General features: G+C 44.7%; 1 pseudogene; it reads right to left on the reverse strand.

Moving 5' to 3' along the window:
* Positions 1-20,399, reverse strand: part of LOC138970424 (serine-rich adhesin for platelets-like) — a 101,866-nt pseudogene that overhangs the window by 13,934 nt on the left and 67,533 nt on the right.

The raw sequence follows: 20,399 nt of genomic DNA on the forward strand, positions 1-20,399 counted from the left end.
GTGGTCAGAGTACGCCGTCAAGGTGGACGTGACAGACTAAGCCTTCTCTCATTTCAAGGGGTCCGATCAACAATGCAAAGAGCCAGATCTGCGACACTCCCAGCAATCCCGGCAACGTTGGATGACGTGCATGTGCAAGGTATAATATGGTCAGAGACTTGGACATCAGGAAAGATTTCTGCTGCACGCCGACAACGACTGGGGTATCCTTGTCTTTGCAACAGATGAAAATCTTCACGCCGACAACGACTGGGGTATCCTTGTCTTTGCAACAGATGAAAATCTTCACGCCGACAACGACTGGGGTATCCTTGTCTTTGCAACAGATGAAAATCTTCACGCCGACAACGACTGGGGTATCCTTGTCTTTGCAACAGATGAAAATCTTCACGCCGACAACGACTGGGGTATCCTTGTCTTTGCAACAGATGAAAATCTTCACGCCGACAACGACTGGGGTATCCTTGTCTTTGCAACAGATGAAAATCTTCACGCCGACAACGACTGGGGTATCCTTGTCTTTGCAACAGATGAAAATCTTCACGCCGACAACGACTGGGGTATCCTTGTCTTTGCAACAGATGAAAATCTTCACGCCGACAACGACTGGGGTATCCTTGTCTTTGCAACAGATGAAAATCTTCACGCCGACAACGACTGGGGTATCCTTGTCTTTGCAACAGATGAAAATCTTCACGCCGACAACGACTGGGGTATCCTTGTCTTTGCAACAGATGAAAATCTTCACGCCGACAACGACTGGGGTATCCTTGTCTTTGCAACAGATGAAAATCTTCACGCCGACAACGACTGGGGTATCCTTGTCTTTGCAACAGATGAAAATCTTCACGCCGACAACGACTGGGGTATCCTTGTCTTTGCAACAGATGAAAATCTTCACGCCGACAACGACTGGGGTATCCTTGTCTTTGCAACAGATGAAAATCTTCACGCCGACAACGACTGGGGTATCCTTGTCTTTGCAACAGATGAAAATCTTCACGCCGACAACGACTGGGGTATCCTTGTCTTTGCAACAGATGAAAATCTTCACGCCGACAACGACTGGGGTATCCTTGTCTTTGCAACAGATGAAAATCTTCACGCGGACAACGACTGGGGTATCCTTGTCTTTGCAACAGATGAAAATCTTCACGCCGACAACGACTGGGGTATCCTTGTCTTTGCAACAGATGAAAATCTTCACGCCGACAACGACTGGGGTATCCTTGTCTTTGCAACAGATGAAAATCTTCACGCCGACAACGACTGGGGTATCCTTGTCTTTGCAACAGATGAAAATCTTCACGCCGACAACGACTGGGGTATCCTTGTCTTTGCAACAGATGAAAATCTTCACGCCGACAACGACTGGGGTATCCTTGTCTTTGCAACAGATGAAAATCTTCACGCCGACAACGACTGGGGTATCCTTGTCTTTGCAACAGATGAAAATCTTCACGCCGACAACGACTGGGGTATCCTTGTCAGGTGTTCAGCATCTTGGGCAACCTGAACGCTTTCGTCATCCCTTTTGTCCCAAGCCTTACGATCAGGTGTTCAGCATCTTGGGCAACCTGAACGCTTTCGTCATCCCTTTTGTCCCAAGCCTTACGATCAGGTGTTCAGCATCTTGGGCAACCTGAACGCTTTCGTCATCCCTTTTGTCCCAAGCCTTACGATCAGGTGTTCAGCATCTTGGGCAACCTGAACGCTTTCGTCATCCCTTTTGTCCCAAGCCTTACCATCAGGTGTTCAGCATCTTGGGCAACCTGAACGCTTTCGTCATCCCTTTTGTCCCAAGCCTTACGATCAGGTGTTCAGCATCTTGGGCAACCTGAACGCTTTCGTCATCCCTTTTGTCCCAAGCCTTACCATCAGGTGTTCAGCATCTTGGGCAACCTGAACGCTTTCGTCATCCCTTTTGTCCCAAGCCTTACGATCAGGTGTTCAGCATCTTGGGCAACCTGAACGCTTTCGTCATCCCTTTTGTCCCAAGCCTTACGATCAGGTGTTCAGCATCTTGGGCAACCTGAACGCTTTCGTCATCCCTTTTGTCCCAAGCCTTACGATCAGGTGTTCAGCATCTTGGGCAACCTGAACGCTTTCGTCATCCCTTTTGTCCCAAGCCTTACGATCAGGTGTTCAGCATCTTGGGCAACCTGAACGCTTTCGTCATCCCTTTTGTCCCAAGCCTTACGATCAGGTGTTCAGCATCTTGGGCAACCTGAACGCTTTCGTCATCCCTTTTGTCCCAAGCCTTACGATCAGGTGTTCAGCATCTTGGGCAACCTGAACGCTTTCGTCATCCCTTTTGTCCCAAGCCTTACCATCAGGTGTTCAGCATCTTGGGCAACCTGAACGCTTTCGTCATCCCTTTTGTCCCAAGCCTTACGATCAGGTGTTCAGCATCTTGGGCAACCTGAACGCTTTCGTCATCCCTTTTGTCCCAAGCCTTACCATCAGGTGTTCAGCATCTTGGGCAACCTGAACGCTTTCGTCATCCCTTTTGTCCCAAGCCTTACGATCAGGTGTTCAGCATCTTGGGCAACCTGAACGCTTTCGTCATCCCTTTTGTCCCAAGCCTTACGATCAGGTGTTCAGCATCTTGGGCAACCTGAACGCTTTCGTCATCCCTTTTGTCCCAAGCCTTACGATCAGGTGTTCAGCATCTTGGGCAACCTGAACGCTTTCGTCATCCCTTTTGTCCCAAGCCTTACGATCAGGTGTTCAGCATCTTGGGCAACCTGAACGCTTTCGTCATCCCTTTTGTCCCAAGCCTTACGATCAGGTGTTCAGCATCTTGGGCAACCTGAACGCTTTCGTCATCCCTTTTGTCCCAAGCCTTACGATCAGGTGTTCAGCATCTTGGGCAACCTGAACGCTTTCGTCATCCCTTTTGTCCCAAGCCTTACGATCAGGTGTTCAGCATCTTGGGCAACCTGAACGCTTTCGTCATCCCTTTTGTCCCAAGCCTTACCATCAGGTGTTCAGCATCTTGGGCAACCTGAACGCTTTCGTCATCCCTTTTGTCCCAAGCCTTACGATCAGGTGTTCAGCATCTTGGGCAACCTGAACGCTTTCGTCGATCCCTTTTGTCCCAAGCCTTACCATCAGGTGTTCAGCATCTTGGGCAACCTGAACGCTTTCGTCATCCCTTTTGTCCCAAGCCTTACCATCAGGTGTTCAGCATCTTGGGCAACCTGAACGCTTTCGTCATCCCTTTTGTCCCAAGCCTTACGATCAGGTGTTCAGCATCTTGGGCAACCTGAACGCTTTCGTCATCCCTTTTGTCCCAAGCCTTACGATCAGGTGTTCAGCATCTTGGGCAACCTGAACGCTTTCGTCATCCCTTTTGTCCCAAGCCTTACGATCAGGTGTTCAGCATCTTGGGCAACCTGAACGCTTTCGTCATCCCTTTTGTCCCAAGCCTTACCATCAGGTGTTCAGCATCTTGGGCAACCTGAACGCTTTCGTCATCCCTTTTGTCCCAAGCCTTACGATCAGGTGTTCAGCATCTTGGGCAACCTGAACGCTTTTGTCATCCCTTTTGTCCCAAGCCTTACCATCAGGTGTTCAGCATCTTGGGCAACCTGAACGCTTTCGTCATCCCTTTTGTCCCAAGCCTTACGATCAGGTGTTCAGCATCTTGGGCAACCTGAACGCTTTCGTCATCCCTTTTGTCCCAAGCCTTACCATCAGGTGTTCAGCATCTTGGGCAACCTGAACGCTTTCGTCATCCCTTTTGTCCCAAGCCTTACGATCAGGTGTTCAGCATCTTGGGCAACCTGAACGCTTTCGTCGATCCCTTTTGTCCCAAGCCTTACGATCAGGTGTTCAGCATCTTGGGCAACCTGAACGCTTTCGTCATCCCTTTTGTCCCAAGCCTTACCATCAGGTGTTCAGCATCTTGGGCAACCTGAACGCTTTCGTCATCCCTTTTGTCCCAAGCCTTACGATCAGGTGTTCAGCATCTTGGGCAACCTGAACGCTTTCGTCATCCCTTTTGTCCCAAGCCTTACGATCAGGTGTTCAGCATCTTGGGCAACCTGAACGCTTTCGTCATCCCTTTTGTCCCAAGCCTTACGATCAGGTGTTCAGCATCTTGGGCAACCTGAACGCTTTCGTCATCCCTTTTGTCCCAAGCCTTACCATCAGGTGTTCAGCATCTTGGGCAACCTGAACGCTTTCGTCATCCCTTTTGTCCCAAGCCTTACGATCAGGTGTTCAGCATCTTGGGCAACCTGAACGCTTTCGTCATCCCTTTTGTCCCAAGCCTTACGATCAGGTGTTCAGCATCTTGGGCAACCTGAACGCTTTCGTCATCCCTTTTGTCCCAGGCCTTACGATCAGGTGTTCAGCATCTTGGGCAACCTGAACGCTTTAGTCATCCCTTTTGTCCATGTGCTCATGGCAGGGCGCACTATTGGGCATTACGGACAGGCATTACGGACAGGCATTACGGACAGGCATTACGGACAGGCATTACGGACAGGCATTACGGACAGGCATTACGGACAGGCATTACGGACAGGCATTACGGACAGGCATTACGGACAGGCATTGCAAGCAGTCAAGAGAGGTGTCAGGAGGAGCACCCATCACAATTGGCGTCCCCGACTGATAGTGTCCGACTTTGAATTGGCCTTGAGGACAGCAATTGAAACAAAACTTCCGGCACAACTAGCATATGACACGACATATTGCTTGCCATGACATGACATATGACACGACATATTGCTTGCCATGACATGACATATGACATGATGTGTAACATGACACGTGACAAGACATATGGCATGACACATGACCTGACACATATGACATACTAGAGGAATACCCAGCTTCGCCGGGGTGAATCGCGAGACAGAGACAGACAGCGTGGCGGTTCACCACAATCACCTTTGAAGGCGAAGTCCTGTCAAACGGGATTGAGAATTTTAGAGCTTATTTCTTAGCCCTATATTATCTGTTGTGGCTTCTCAAATGCCAGAACATACAGACAGACAAAAGCCGCTAGACCCCATCACAAACAGAACTCTATAATCCACAGATGTTGCTTACACACACACACAAACACACACACACACACAGAAGCCGTATATATATATATGTATATCTATAAATATATAGAGATAGGTGACAGTGTATTTTTCGCGTGGCTATAAATTGATTCGACCTTTTCACTTTGACAGTAAGAACAACTTACGGGTGCAAGGGAAGCGTTCTGGACAGCGCAGTGACATTCTAAAAATAGTAACGTAGAAACGGGAATATGGATTGAAGCCACACGAAGGAAGGGAGATAAACCGGGTGAATCGCGAGACAGAGACAGACAGCGTGGCGGTTCACCACAATCACCTTTGAAGGCGAAGTCCTGTCAAACGGGATTGAGAATTTTAGAGCTTATTTCTTAGCCCTATATTATCTGTTGTGGCTTCTCAAATGCCAGAACATACAGACAGACAAAAGCCGCTAGACCCCATCACAAACAGAACTCTATAATCCACAGGTGTTGCTTACACACACACACACAAACACACACACACACAGAGAAGCCGTATATATATATGTATATGTATATCTATAAATATATAGAGATAGGTGACAGTGTATTTTTCGCGTGGCTATAAATTGATTCGACCTTTTCACTTTGACAGTAAGAACAACTTACGGGTGCAAGGGAAGCGTTCTGGACAGCGCAGTGACATTCTAAAAATAGTAACGTAGACTGAAACGGGAATATGGATTGAAGCCACACGAAGGAAGGGAGATAAACGCAAAACACTGGAGAAGATAAGGAAGAGTTACTATACTGGGAATGGTGAAATGAACAGAAAAACCAAAATCGGTTCAGCGCTGCGCGCTGAGAGCACGTGTTGAAATATCTCATCGATGATATTGTGTCTGGGGTGTAGCTGAATACGGTGTCCAAATTTGAAAAAGATCCACCGAGAACTTTGGCTTTGGTGTGTCGGTATGGGGGCCCGGGTAGCTCAGGTGGAACCAAAATCGGTTCAGCGCTGCGCGCTGAGAGCACGTGTTGAAATATCGACCAGGTTGTGTCCTGTCCCGGGTGTACTTGAATATGCCCACCACATTTGAAGCAGATCCATCGAGAACTTTGGCCGTGCATCGCGCACACACACACACACACACACAGACAGACACAAGTCGTATATATATATAGATGGCATGACATGACATGACACATGGTATGACTGGAGGAACATAGACCTGGGGGGACATAGACCTGGGGGAATATAGACCTGGGGGAACATAGACCTGGGGGAACATTGACATGCTCCCAAAACTTACTGCTTACCTGCAGCCTTGAGGAATTGACATGAACTTAATATGAACAAAACACTAACAAAGGATCTGCTCAGAGCAATATCGTGTGATGACACATCAAAACATGAACAAAACACTAACAAAGGATCTGCTCAGAGCAATATCGTGCGATGACGCGATCAAAACATGAACAAAACACTAACAAAGGATCTGCTCAGAGCAATATCGTGTGATGACACATCAAAACATGAACAAAACACTAACAAAGGATCTGCTCAGAGCAATATCGTGTGATGACACATCAAAACATGAACAAAACACTAACAAAGGATCTGCTCAGAGCAATATCGTGCGATGACGCGATCAAAACATGAATGAAACACATTAAAATAAACTTAACAAATGAGTATGGACAAAGCTTTGTGAAAGAAAAGTGCATGATGTTGAGGAAGTCATGTGGTGATGCACAAAAGGATGAACCAAAACTGAATCAACGCAAAGGACAGACAACACTTATCTCCCATTCAAACAGTAACACACAAAGAAAGACACAGGGAGTGCTAATTAAATCATCAACATCCAGACCAAAAATTTGCAAGTGGAAACAGCAAAACTGAATGAGGTTTGAAAGGAACAAAATGATGTACAGGCACAACTAAATTCATCTGGCTCAAAACTGTGAAGACAAAAGGCGACTGAAACAAGTCGCGTAAGGCGAAAATACAACATTTAGTCAAGCTGTGGAACTCACAGAATGAAACTGAATGCACTGCATTTTGTCACGACTGTAGTCCGCCGCTGGTGCAAAAGGCAGTGAAATTAACGAGCCTGTTTAGCGCGGTAGTGGTTGCGCTGTGCTGCATAGCACGCTTTTCTATACCTCTCTTCGTTTTAACTTTGTGAGCGTGTTTTTAATCCAAACATCTATATATATTTATACGACTTGTGTGTGTGTGTGTGTGTGTGTGTGTGTGTGTGTGTGTGTGTGTGTGTGTGTGTGTGTGCCGGTGTGCGCGTGTGCGCGTGCGTGCGTGCGTGCGCGCGCTTGCGTGCGTGCGTGCGTGTGTGCGTGCGTGTGTGTGTGTGTGTGTGTGTGTGTTCGCGATGCACGGCCAAAGTTCTCGATGGATCTGCTTCAAATTTGGTGGGCATATTCAGGTAGACCCCGGACACAACCTGGTCGATGAGAATTTTCAACACGTGCTCTCAGCGCGCAGCGCTGAACCGATTTTGACTTTTCTGTTCATCTTCCCAGATCCATTCCCAGTAACTCTTCCTTATCTTCTCCAGTGTTTTGCGTTTATCTCCCTTCCTTCGTGTGGCGTCAATCCATATTCCGTACTCTTCCTTATCTTCTCCAGTGTTTTGCGCGTTTATCTCCCTTCCTTCATGTGGCGTCAATCGCGAACGGTGCGCCACTCACCCGGGTACCCGGCAAAGCCGGCGTACGGTGCGCTACTCACCCGGCGAAGCGGGGTATTCGGCTCAGTCTACTTCTTCCCGGCGAAGCCGGCTACCCGGCGAAGCAGGTATTCATCTAGTATCATATCTATATGTTTTTGGAATCAGGAACCGACAAGGAATAAGATGAAATTGTTTTTGAATTGATTTCGGAAATTTAATTTTGATCATAATTGTTATATTTTTAATTTTCAGAGCTTGTTTTTAATCCGAATATAACATATTTATATGTTTTTGGAATCAGAAAATGATGAAGAATAAGATGAACGTAAATTTGAATCCTTTTATAAAAAAACAATTTAATTACAATTTTCAGATTTTTAATGACCAAAGTCATTAATTAATTTTGAAGCCACCAAGCTGAAATGCAATACCAAAGTCCGGCCTTCGTCGAAGATTGCTTTACAAAAATGTCAATCAATTTGATTGAAAAAAGCCGGATATGACGTCATCAAAAACATTTATCCAAAAAATGAAAAAAACGTCCGGGGATATCATACCCAGGAACTCTCATGTAAATTTTCATAAAGATCGGTCCAGTAGTTTAGTCTGAATAGTTCTACACACACACACAGACAGACACACACACACATACACCACGACCCTCGTCTCGATTCCCCCTCTATGTTAAAACATTTATAGTCAAGTTTTGACTAAATGTAAAAAGGGTGGCACAATCAGATGTTTAAAGAAATACCTTTTAAAACTTCGACTTCTGTCTGAAACGGCAGATCTGGGGACCACGAACATGATTGTCAGTCAAGAATACAAAACCATTGTGACGACATTGTACGCGGTAAAGTAAAGACTCAAAACTAAAGTTCTGCACCCCAGTCCTGACCCCAGTCACCACCCCCCCCCCCCCCCATGATTGTCAGTCAAGAATACAAAACCATCCCTCACCCCCCCCCCCTCCCTCACCCCCCCCTCCCTCACCTTGGACAGCAGGGAGAAGGTAAGAGTACAGGTGTGAATGACGTACCCGATACTGGTGTAGCTGTTGGACAGCAGAGAGAAAGCGTCGTCCAGCAAGGCGTGTACCCGGTGCTTGACCTCCTCCAGAGACTCACTGTGCTGCAAGGTCACTGCTGGTCCGCTGGTCCCTGGGTGGTCCGTGTCACTGTGATATGCGTCGTTCTGTTACACACACAAACTGATGTTACTGGCGAAAGTTCCATTCTGTTAAACATTTCCAACAGGTGCTACTTTTGAAAGGGTCAAGCTGTCCAGCAACAACTAGGGGACACTGAGTGTCTTCTTTATGCCCTGCAGTCAGCTGGACAGCAGATTGAAGTTAGCAACATAACTTGGAACAACTTGACTCACCGGAAAATGTATGCACTGACCAAAACATTTGACAACACACACATGCATGCACGCTGCACACACCACACAAACTGTTAACTCATTCGCTGCGCGTCGGAACTGGAATTCCGACACCTGTGTTTAGCGTTGGCTGCGTGCCGGCACTTGAGTTCCGACGGATATCACGAATTTTTAACGGTGTAAACGGTCCTGCTGACCAAGGGAAACAACCCCTGCAATGAACTTCTATCTGTCTACAGTGGTACCATTCACTGTAAACAGTTCCTTCCCTTAAATTGTTGGGATTAATAAAAATTTTGTTGACGGTGTGCGACCCACGTGTTTTGACTTTTCCAAGATGGCGGATCGTTCTGCTGAGACGTAGTAACTTGAAAAGAGTGCTAGAACGTGTTATTCAGTACGGTTCTGATCTTGACCTCAGTGATGATGATAGTGGAGATGATATTTTAGATTCTGGTGACGATTTTGTGCCAATGGACGATCATTTGGGTGATGATTCGGGCAATGCAAGTGTCGATCATGACATTGTGTATGATGAACCCATGACGTAGAAAGTTTTTTTGTTTTGCTTCAAATTGGATATTTTGCGTGGATATGAAGACAACAAAAGGTATGTACTTTCAAATGTTTCATATATTTTCTAAAAGAGTAAGTTTCAAACTTTGCAAAAACATAAGGTATGTAAGGTTATCTTGTGTTGTTGATTTTTAATATTTTTTTCAAAATGGCTCTAAATCGCGCGTTGGCAGGGAACACAGGGGAAATTTAGCTGCGCAGCGAATGAGTTAAAGACGGATGCATTGTCAACAGTATGTTCAGCGCTGACTAGGAATAACTGGCACCACTCACCGTTTGTCCTTTCTTGGCTCGTCTTCTGGACCTGAAAAAACAAGCAAAGCAAGAACATTACCACACAGACAACCATGATGCGGCACTGTCCTGAGCAGCACACTGAAATGTTTCTACAAACAAAACACACAAATACTCATAAATTGCATTTATAATTAGCGCAATGGCCAAGTGGATAAGATGCATCCCATGCAGAAGGTTGAGTATTTTTCCGATGTCCAAGGTGAAGTTACGTGCAGACCTGCTAGTGCCTTGATTATCCCCCTTTACGTGTTCACGCAAGACAATTACTGGTGCGCTTGGAAAAGATCCTGTAATCCATAAACTATTGTCAGAGTTCGGTTATAGGAACACGAAAATACAAAGCAAGGCATTTTCATAAAACGGTGTATGGCTGCCTAGTGTATGGCTGCCTGAATGGTGGGGTAAAGACTGACTCATACACATAAAACTCCACTGGTGCCAAAACCACAAGTGTACATGGGAGTTTCAGCCCATGAAAGCAAAAGAAGATATGATGTAAAACTCTTTTGTTACAGATTCCATTGATGAGACTTCACTAATCGGAAGCTTAGACGTTAACTTCCTAGCTGCATGGTTCTGAGAGTGCATGTGAGTGTGAGATTTGCGTGTGTGGTGGAAAAATTACATCCCAGCAACTAGAGAAATCGGATCTTTCCCAAACAGAATCAAACTTTAACAATTGTAGTGGAGGCTCTCTTTCAGGACTCCACAATGTAAGACTTCTTCTTTGGTAAGACCTTGCTTTTCCAGACTTTCTCTTCAAAACCGCTGTCAATTTACCCCCAATGTAAGACTTCTTCTTTGGTAAAACCTTGCTTTTCCAGACTTTCTGTTCAAACCCGCTGTCAATTTACCCACAATGTAAGACTTCTTCTTTGGTAAGACCTTGCTTTTCCAGACTTTCTGTTCAAACCCGCTGTCAATTTACCCACAATGTAAGACTTCTTCTTTGGTAAGACCTTGCTTTTCCAGACTTTCTCTTCAAAACCGCTGTCAATTTACCCCCATTTTAAGACTACATTATACTTAATTTTCTCAGATGTTATGTTAAAAGGGGGGGGGGGGGGGGGGGTTCCCTTGTAAAAACTCATTGTCGGGTCTACCTTCTCTTGTCGCTTTCCTTGGTGTTGTCGGACGCAGAGCTGACGTTGTGTGTCTGGCGAGGGCCCAGCACTCTGTCGATCTCATGCTGCGCTCGCTCGTACGCCGCCTGTGCCGGATCCACCCGGGGTGTTTGGGCTGCCAACACAATGTGAAACAACAACCACGATAACACAGCTCTCAACTTTTATGATGTTCATCCATCACACACCCAGCGACTATCATCCTCATCAGTAGTGAAAGAATGCACAGCACAGTCATGGAACAACTCAATCACAATGCTGTGCTTCAAATAAATACATTCTACTAAGTTTGTGCTCGGTCGAGTACATTAACAAGTCAACAAAAGCTGTTCTTCCGCATATCAAAGCAGCTTTTATTTTGGCAAATTTAGTAAGAACATTTGCACTTAGTTGTAAGCCTATGTTGTTTTTACGACTGTTGTCCTTTAATTTTGTTTAGAATGTTTTCATATAGACCAGTGTGAACATAACAACATGTAAATACAACTACAGTGTGTCAGTAAAACAGCAAAGTCTCTTACACGCGTTGCTGTGTTTCTTCCTCAGGCGCTGGCGCTGTTTGTTCTTTCTTCTCTCTTCTTCCACGTTCTCCAAAAACTCCTCATCTTCTTCCTGAAAAATAAAACCCACAAAAATTAATAATTTAATCTAAGAAATCAATCAATCAACCAATCAATGTTCAAAGCGAACACTTTAATAAACTTTCTCGGAAGCCAGTACATCAAATGAAAAGGCAGTGCAGCTTTACTTTCTGCAGATCAATGTTCTAACTGCCATTTTATCTTGTAACGTTGAATGTTATGTACACATGCATAGACAAGCACCGGCACACACACACCCATACCCACACCCATCAGACAATCACCGGCACACACACACCCATACCCACACACATCAGACAATCACCGGCACACACACACCCATACCCACACCCATCAGACAATCACCGGCACACACACACCCATACCCACACACATCAGACAATCACCGGCACACACACACACCCATACCCACACACATCAGACAATCACCAGCACACACACACACCCATACCCACACACATCAGACAATCACCGGCACACACACACACCCATACCCACACACATCAGACAATCACCGGCACACAGTCACACCCATACCCACACACATCAGACAATCACCGGCACACAGTCACACCCATACCCACACACATCAGACAATCACCGGCACACACACACACCCATACCCACACCCATCAGAAACACTGACAAAGGGCAGCCTTGATCACACCCATTAGAAACACTGACAAAGGGCAGCCTTGATCACACCCATCAGAAACACTGACAAAGGGCAGCCTTGATCACACCCATTAGAAACACTGACAAAGGGCAGCCTTGATCACACCCATCAGAAACACTGACAAAGGGCAGCCTTGATCACACCCATCAGAAACACTGACAAAGGGCAGCCTTGATCACACCCATCAGAAACACTGACAAAGGGCAGCCTTGATCACACAACAGCATACCCACACCCATCAGAAACACTGACAAAGGGCAGCCTTGATCACACAACAGCCATACCCACACCCATCAGAAACACTGACAAAGGGCAGCCTTGATCACACAACAGCTTACAACACTGACAAAGGGCAGCCTTGATCACACAACAGCCATACCCACACCCATCAGAAACACTGACAAAGGGCAGCCTTGATCACACAACAGCTTACAACACTGACAAAGGGCAGCCTTGATCACACAACAGCCATACCCACACCCATCAGAAACACTGACAAAGGGCAGCCTTGATCACACAACAGCTTACAACACTGACAAAGGGCAGCCTTGATCACACAACAGTTAACAACACCGAACCCATCATTCCAATAGGAGGTAAGGGCAAAGTGAAAGATGTAAACTGTTTTCAATCACCACAAGCACCAAACTAGGGGCGGGGAAATAGCTCAATCACTACAAGCACCAATTAAGCCAGGGGCGGGGAAATAGCTCAATCACTACAAGCACCAAGCCAGGGGCGGGGAAATAGCTCAATCACTACAAGCACCAATTAAGCCAGGGGCAGGAAAATAGCTCAATCAGTAATTGGAGCTGGCCTTAAAACCAGTTCTCGATATCAGCATGGCTTCCATCCCCGTGTTTGGCAAGGGAATTATTATCTAGAGCGTGACTTTTGTGCAGACTCTCGTCAGTGTCCGAGCGCCCCCGTATGCACCCATGCACACGATAAGGATCCAAAGGTCACAGTGAAAGTCTCAGGGCTTGGAAACATGAATACACGCCTGCACTGGGAAAAAATTGGGTAGCGCGAGTCTGTTGCTGCACGCAGCTCGAATTTATTGGAAGGAATTCTCCAAGGTCAATAAGATATGCCAAATATCCCCCCCCCCCCCCCAAAAACATTTAATTTTTTTTTTTAATGAATAAAAACACACACAAAAAAACACTCCTGACCTCAAAGGTGTGCTGGGCGTACAGCTGGTGCGCGGCCTGCACAGTGTTGGTGTTGAAAAACCCCGGGTCCAGCGAGTTCATCTCCATTTCTGTCGGTATAACAATCACGCCAATCATCATAACAGTGACACAAATCATCATCACAGTGACACCAATCATCATCACAGTGACACCAATCATCATCACAGTGACACCAATCATCATCACAGTGACACCAATCATCATCACAGTGACACCAATCATCATCACAGTGACACCAATCATCGTCACAGTGACACCAATCATCATCACAGTGACACCAATCATCATCACAGTGACACCAATCATCATCACAGTGACACCAATCATCGTCACAGTGACACCAATCACCATCACAGTGACACAAATCATCATCACAGTGACACCCATCACAGTGACACCAATCATCATCACAGTGACACCAATCATCATCACAGTGACACCAATCATCATCACAGTGACACCAATCATCATAACAGTGACACAAATCATCATCACAGTGACACCAATCATCATCACAGTGACACCAATCGTCATCACAGTGACACCAATCGTCATCACAGTGACACCAATCGTCATCACAGTGACACCAATCGTCATCACAGTGACACCAATCATCATCACAGTGACACCAATCGTCATCACAGTGACACCAATCATCGTCACAGTGACACCAATCATCGTCACAGTGACACCAATCATCGTCACAGTGACACCAATCATCATCACAGTGACACCAATCATCGTCACAGTGACACCAATCATCATAACAGTGACACAAATCATCATCACAGTGACACCAATCATCGTCACAGTGACACCAATCATCATCACAGTGACACCAATCATCATCACAGTGACACCAATCATCATCACAGTGACACCAATCATCATCACAGTGACACCAATCATCATCACAGTGACACCAATCATCATCACAGTGACACCAATCATCGTCACAGTGACACCAATCATCATCACAGTGACACCAATCGTCATCACAGTGACACCAATCATCATCACAGTGACACCAATCGTCATCACAGTGACACCAATCATCGTCACAGTGACACCAATCGTCATCACAGTGACACCAATCATCGTCACAGTGACACCAATCATCGTCACAGTGACACCAATCATCGTCACAGTGACACCAATCATCATCACAGTGACACCAATCATCATCACAGTGACACCAATCATCATCACAGTGACACCAATCATCATCACAGTGACACCAATCATCATCACAGTGACACCAATCATCATCACAGTGACACCAATCATCATCACAGTGACACCCATCACAGTGACACCAATCATCGTCACAGTGACACCAATCATCATCACAGTGACACCAATCATCATCACAGTGACACCAATCATCATCACAGTGACACCAATCATCATCACAGTGACACCAATCATCGTCACAGTGACACCAATCATCATCACAGTGACACCAATCATCGTCACAGTGACACCAATCATCATCACAGTGACACCAATCATCATCACAGTGACACCAATCATCATCACAGTGACACCAATCATCATCACAGTGACACCAATCATCATCACAGTGACACCAATCATCGTCACAGTGACACCAATCATTGTCACAGTGACACCAATCACCATGACAACTTGTACAGTGGGGCCCCCTTTTAAGACCTCCACACATGTGAGAAACTCAGTTCTTAACAAGTCGCGTAAGGCGAAAATACAATATTTAGTCAAGTAGCTGTCGAACTCACAGAATGAAACTGAACGCAATGCCATTTTTCAGCAAGACCGTATACTCGTAGCATCGTCAGTCCACCGCTCATGGCAAAGGCAGTGAAATTGACAAGAAGAGCGGGGTAGTAGTTGCGCTAAGAAGGATAGCACGCTTTTCTGTACCTCTCTTTGTTTTAACTTTCTGAGCGTGTTTTTAATCCAAACATATCATATCTATATGTTTTTGGAATCAGGAACCGACAAGGAATAAGATGAAAGTGTTTTTAAATTGATTTCGACAATTGAACTTTGATAATAATTTCATTTTTCATTACTTTATCCCATCGCTGGGAAATTCGGGTCGCTTCCTCCCAGTGGAAAGCTAGCAGCAACGGAGTCGCGCTACCCAGGTGTCTGCGTGTTTAGGTGTTTTTTTTTTATATATTTAATTTTCAGAGCTTGTTTTTAATCCGAATATAACATATTTATATGTTTTTGGAATCAGCAAATGATGGAGAATAAGATAAACGTAAATTTGGATCGTTTTATAAATTTTTATTTTTTTTTTACAATTTTCAGATTTTTAATGACCAAAGTCATTAATTAATTTTTAAGCCACCAAGCTGAAATGCAATACCGAAGTCCGGGCTTCGTCGAAGATTACTTGACCAAAATTTCAACCAATTTGGTTGAAAAATGAGGGTGTGACAGTGCCGCCTCAACTTTCACGAAAAGCCGGATATGACGTCATCAAAGACATTTATCAAAAAAATGAAAAAAACGTTCGGGGATTTCATACCCAGGAACTCTCATGTCAAATTTCATAAAGATCGGTCCAGTAGTTTAGTCTGAATCGCTCTACACACACACACAGACACACACACGCACACACGCACATACACCACGACCCTCGTTTCGATTCCCCCTCGATGTTAAAATATTTAGTCAAAACTTGACTAAATATAAAAAGGAGGGAGTCACAAAATGGAGGTAAATTTACAGAGAGGTTACAAACAGAAAATCTGAAAAATGAAGGTTTTGAAAAGAGAGAAGTCTGAAATCAGGGTCTTTACAGAGGGGTTTCACTGTACGTACAGACACGTGATATGGCACCAACCCCCCCACACACAAACACACTCACCCATTTCCACACCATGGTTTTAATTTGTTACAACTACAAATACTGACTGTTACACAAACCATGGTTTTGTTACAACTAGAAATGCTGACTGTTACACAAACCATGGTTTTGTTACAACTACAAATGCTGACTGTTACACAAACCATGGTTTTGTTACAACTACAAATGCTGGCTGTTACACAAACCATGGTTTTGTTACAACTACAAATGCTGGCTGTTACATTCTTTCTTTATTTGGTGTTTAACGTCGTTTTCAACCACGAAGGTTATATCGCGACGGGGAAAGGGGGGAGAGGGGATAGAGCCACTTGTCAATTGTTTCTTGTTCACAAAATTAAAGCACTAATCAAAAATTTGCTCCAGGGCTTGCAACGTAGTACAATATATTACCTTACTGGGAGAATGCAAGTTTCCAGTACAAAGGACTGAACATTTCTTACATACTGCTTGACTAAAATCTTTACAAAAATTGACTATATTCTATACAAGAAACACTTAACAAGGGTAAAAGGAGAAACAGAATCCGTTAGTCGCCTCTTACGACATGCTGGGGAGCATCGGGTAAATTCTTTCCCCTAACCCGCGGGGGGGCTGGCTGTTACACAAACCATGGTTTTGTTACAACTACACATATATGCTGGCTGTTACACAAACCATGGTTTTGTTACAACTACAAATGCTGACTGTTACACAAAAAATGGTTTTGTTACAACTATACATGCTGGCTGTTACACAAACCATTATTTCCTTACAACTACAAATGCTGGCTGTTACACAAACAGGTCATTCTGTCATGACGCATAGTGAAATCAATCCTAACATAATTATTGTTATTGTAACACCACATTGAAATTAAGGGATTAGGTTCTTGCTTTTGTAATGTCCTTCAACTTATCTGGCTGCCAGACCAACATTTAAAAGGGGGAAAATCTGTCTTACAAAAGCAACAAGCAACATTGGTTTTACTGGTTGCACATTCTATTTGCGGTATTTTCTATTTTAGCAGAGATACACTGTCTGCATCCATCCTCCTTGAAGCTGGACTTCCATCATGCAGTCTTTCACACTAACTATCCTTCTTACCCTCTGTCTCCTTGAAGCTGGACTTTCATCATGCAGTCTTTCACACTAACTATCCTTCTTACCCTCTGTCTCCTTGAAGCTGGACTTTCATCATGCAGTCTTTCACACTAACTATCCTTCTTACCCTCTGTCTCCTTGAAGCTGGACTTTCATCATGCAGTCTTTCACACTAACTATCCTTCTTACCCTCTGTCTACTTGAAGCTGGACTTTCATCATGCAGTCTTTCACACTAACTATCCTTCTTACCCTCTGTCTCCTTGAAGCTGGACTTTCATCATGCAGTCTTTCACACTAACTATCCTTCTTACCCTCTGTCTCCTTGAAGCTGGACTTTCATCATGCAGTCTTTCACACTAACTATCCTTCTTACCCTCTGTCTCCTTGAAGCTGGACTTTCATCATGCAGTCTTTCACACTATAACTATTCTTCTTACCCTCTGTCTCCTTGAAGCTGGACTTTCATCATGCAGTCTTTCACACTATAACTATCCTTCTTACCCTCTGTCTCCTTGAAGCTGGACTTTCATTATGCAGTCTTTCACACTAACTATCCTTCTTACCCTCTGTCTCCTTGAAGCTGGACTTTCATCATGCAGTCTTTCACACTATAACTATCCTTCTTACCCTCTGTCTCCTTGAAGCTGGACTTTCATCATGCAGTCTTTCACACTATAACTATTCTTCTTACCCTCTGTCTCCTTGAAGCTGGACTTTCACCATGCAGTCTTTCACACTATAACTATCCTTCTTACCCTCTGTCTCCTTGAAGCTGGACTTTCATCATGCAGTCTTTCACACTAACTATCCTTCTTACCCTCTGTCTCCCTGAAGCTGGACTTTCATCATGCAGTCTTTCACACTAACTATCCTTCTTACCCTCTGTCTCCTTGAAGCTGGACTTTCATCATGCAGTCTTTCACACTAACTATCCTTCTTACCCTCTGTATCCTTGAAGCTGGACTTTCATCATGCAGTCTTTCACACTAACTATCCTTCTTACCCTCTGTCTCCTTGAAGCTGGACTTTCATCATGCAGTCTTTCACACTAACTATCCTTCTTACCCTCTGTCTCCTTGAAGCTGGACTTTCATCATGCAGTCTTTCACACTAACTATCCTTCTTACCCTCTGTATCCTTGAAGCTGGACTTTCATCATGCAGTCTTTCACACTAACTATCCTTCTTACCCTATGTCTCCTTGAAGCTGGACTTTCATCATGCAGTCTTTCACACTAACTATCCTTCTTACCTTCTGTCTCCTTGAAGCTGGACTTCCATCATGCAGTCTTTCACACTAACTATCATTCTTACCCTCTGTCTCCCTGAAGCTGGACTTTCATCATGCAGTCTTTCACACTAACTATCCTTCTTACCCTCTGTCTCCCTGAAGCTGGACTTTCATCATGCAGTCTTTCACACTAACTATCCTTCTTACCCTCTGTCTCCTTGAAGCTGGACTTTCATCATGCAGTCTTTCACACTAACTATCCTTCTTACCCTCTGTCTCCTTGAAGCTGGACTTTCATCATGCAGTCTTTCACACTAACTATCCTTCTTACCCTCTGTATCCTTGAAGCTGGACTTTCATCATGCAGTCTTTCACACTAACTATCCTTCTTACCCTCTGTCTCCTTGAAGCTGGACTTTCATCATGCAGTCTTTCACACTAACTATCCTTCTTACCCTCTGTCTCCTTGAAGCTGGACTTTCATCATGCAGTCTTTCACACTAACTATCCTTCTTACCCTCTGTATCCTTGAAGCTGGACTTTCACCATGCAGTCTTTCACACTAACTATCCTTCTTAGCCTCTGTCTTCTTGAAGCTGGACTTTCATCATGCAGTCTTTCACACTATAACTATCCTTCTTACCCTCTGTCTCCTTGAAGCTGGACTTTCATTATGCAGTCTTTCACACTATAACTATCCTTCTTACCCTCTGTCTCCTTGAAGCTGGACTTTCATTATGCAGTCTTTCACACTATAACTATTCTTCTTACCCTCTGTCTCCTTGAAGCTGGACTTTCATCATGCAGTCTTTCACACTATAACTATCCTTCTTACCCTCTGTCTCCTTGAAGCTGGACTTTCATTATGCAGTCTTTCACACTATAACTATTCTTCTTACCCTCTGTCTCCTTGAAGCTGGACTTTCATCATGCAGTCTTTCACACTAACTATCCTTCTTACCCTCTGTCTCCTTGAAGCTGGACTTTCATCATGCAGTCTTTCACACTATAACTATCCTTCTTACCCTCTGTCTCCTTGAAGCTGGACTTTCATCATGCAGTCTTTCACACTAACTATCCTTCTTACCCTCTGTCTCCTTGAAGCTGGACTTTCATCATGCAGTCTTTCACACTAACTATCCTTCTTACCCTCTGTCTCCTTGAAGCTGGACTTTCATCATGCAGTCTTTCACACTAACTATCCTTCTTACCCTCTGTCTCCTTGAAGCTGGACTTTCATCATGCAGTCTTTCACACTATGACTATCCTTCTTACCCTCTGTCTCCTTGAAGCTAGACTTCCATCATGCAGTCTTTCACACTAACTATCCTTCTTACCCTCTGTCTCCTTGAAGCTGGACTTTCATCATGCAGTCTTTCACACTAACTATCCTTCTTACCCTCTGTATCCTTGAAGCTGGACTTTCATCATGCAGTCTTTCACACTAACTATCCTTCTTACCCTCTGTCTCCTTGAAGCTGGACTTTCATCATGCAGTCTTTCACACTAACTATCCTTCTTACCCTCTGTCTCCTTGAAGCTGGACTTTCATCATGCAGTCTTTCACACTAACTATCCTTCTTACCCTCTGTCTCCTTGAAGCTGGACTTCCATCATGCAGTCTTTCACACTAACTATCCTTCTTACCCTCTGTCTCCTTGAAGCTGGACTTCCA

This window comes from Littorina saxatilis, linkage group LG7 (assembly GCF_037325665.1).
Source record: "Littorina saxatilis isolate snail1 linkage group LG7, US_GU_Lsax_2.0, whole genome shotgun sequence".
Taxonomy (NCBI): domain Eukaryota; kingdom Metazoa; phylum Mollusca; class Gastropoda; order Littorinimorpha; family Littorinidae; genus Littorina; species Littorina saxatilis.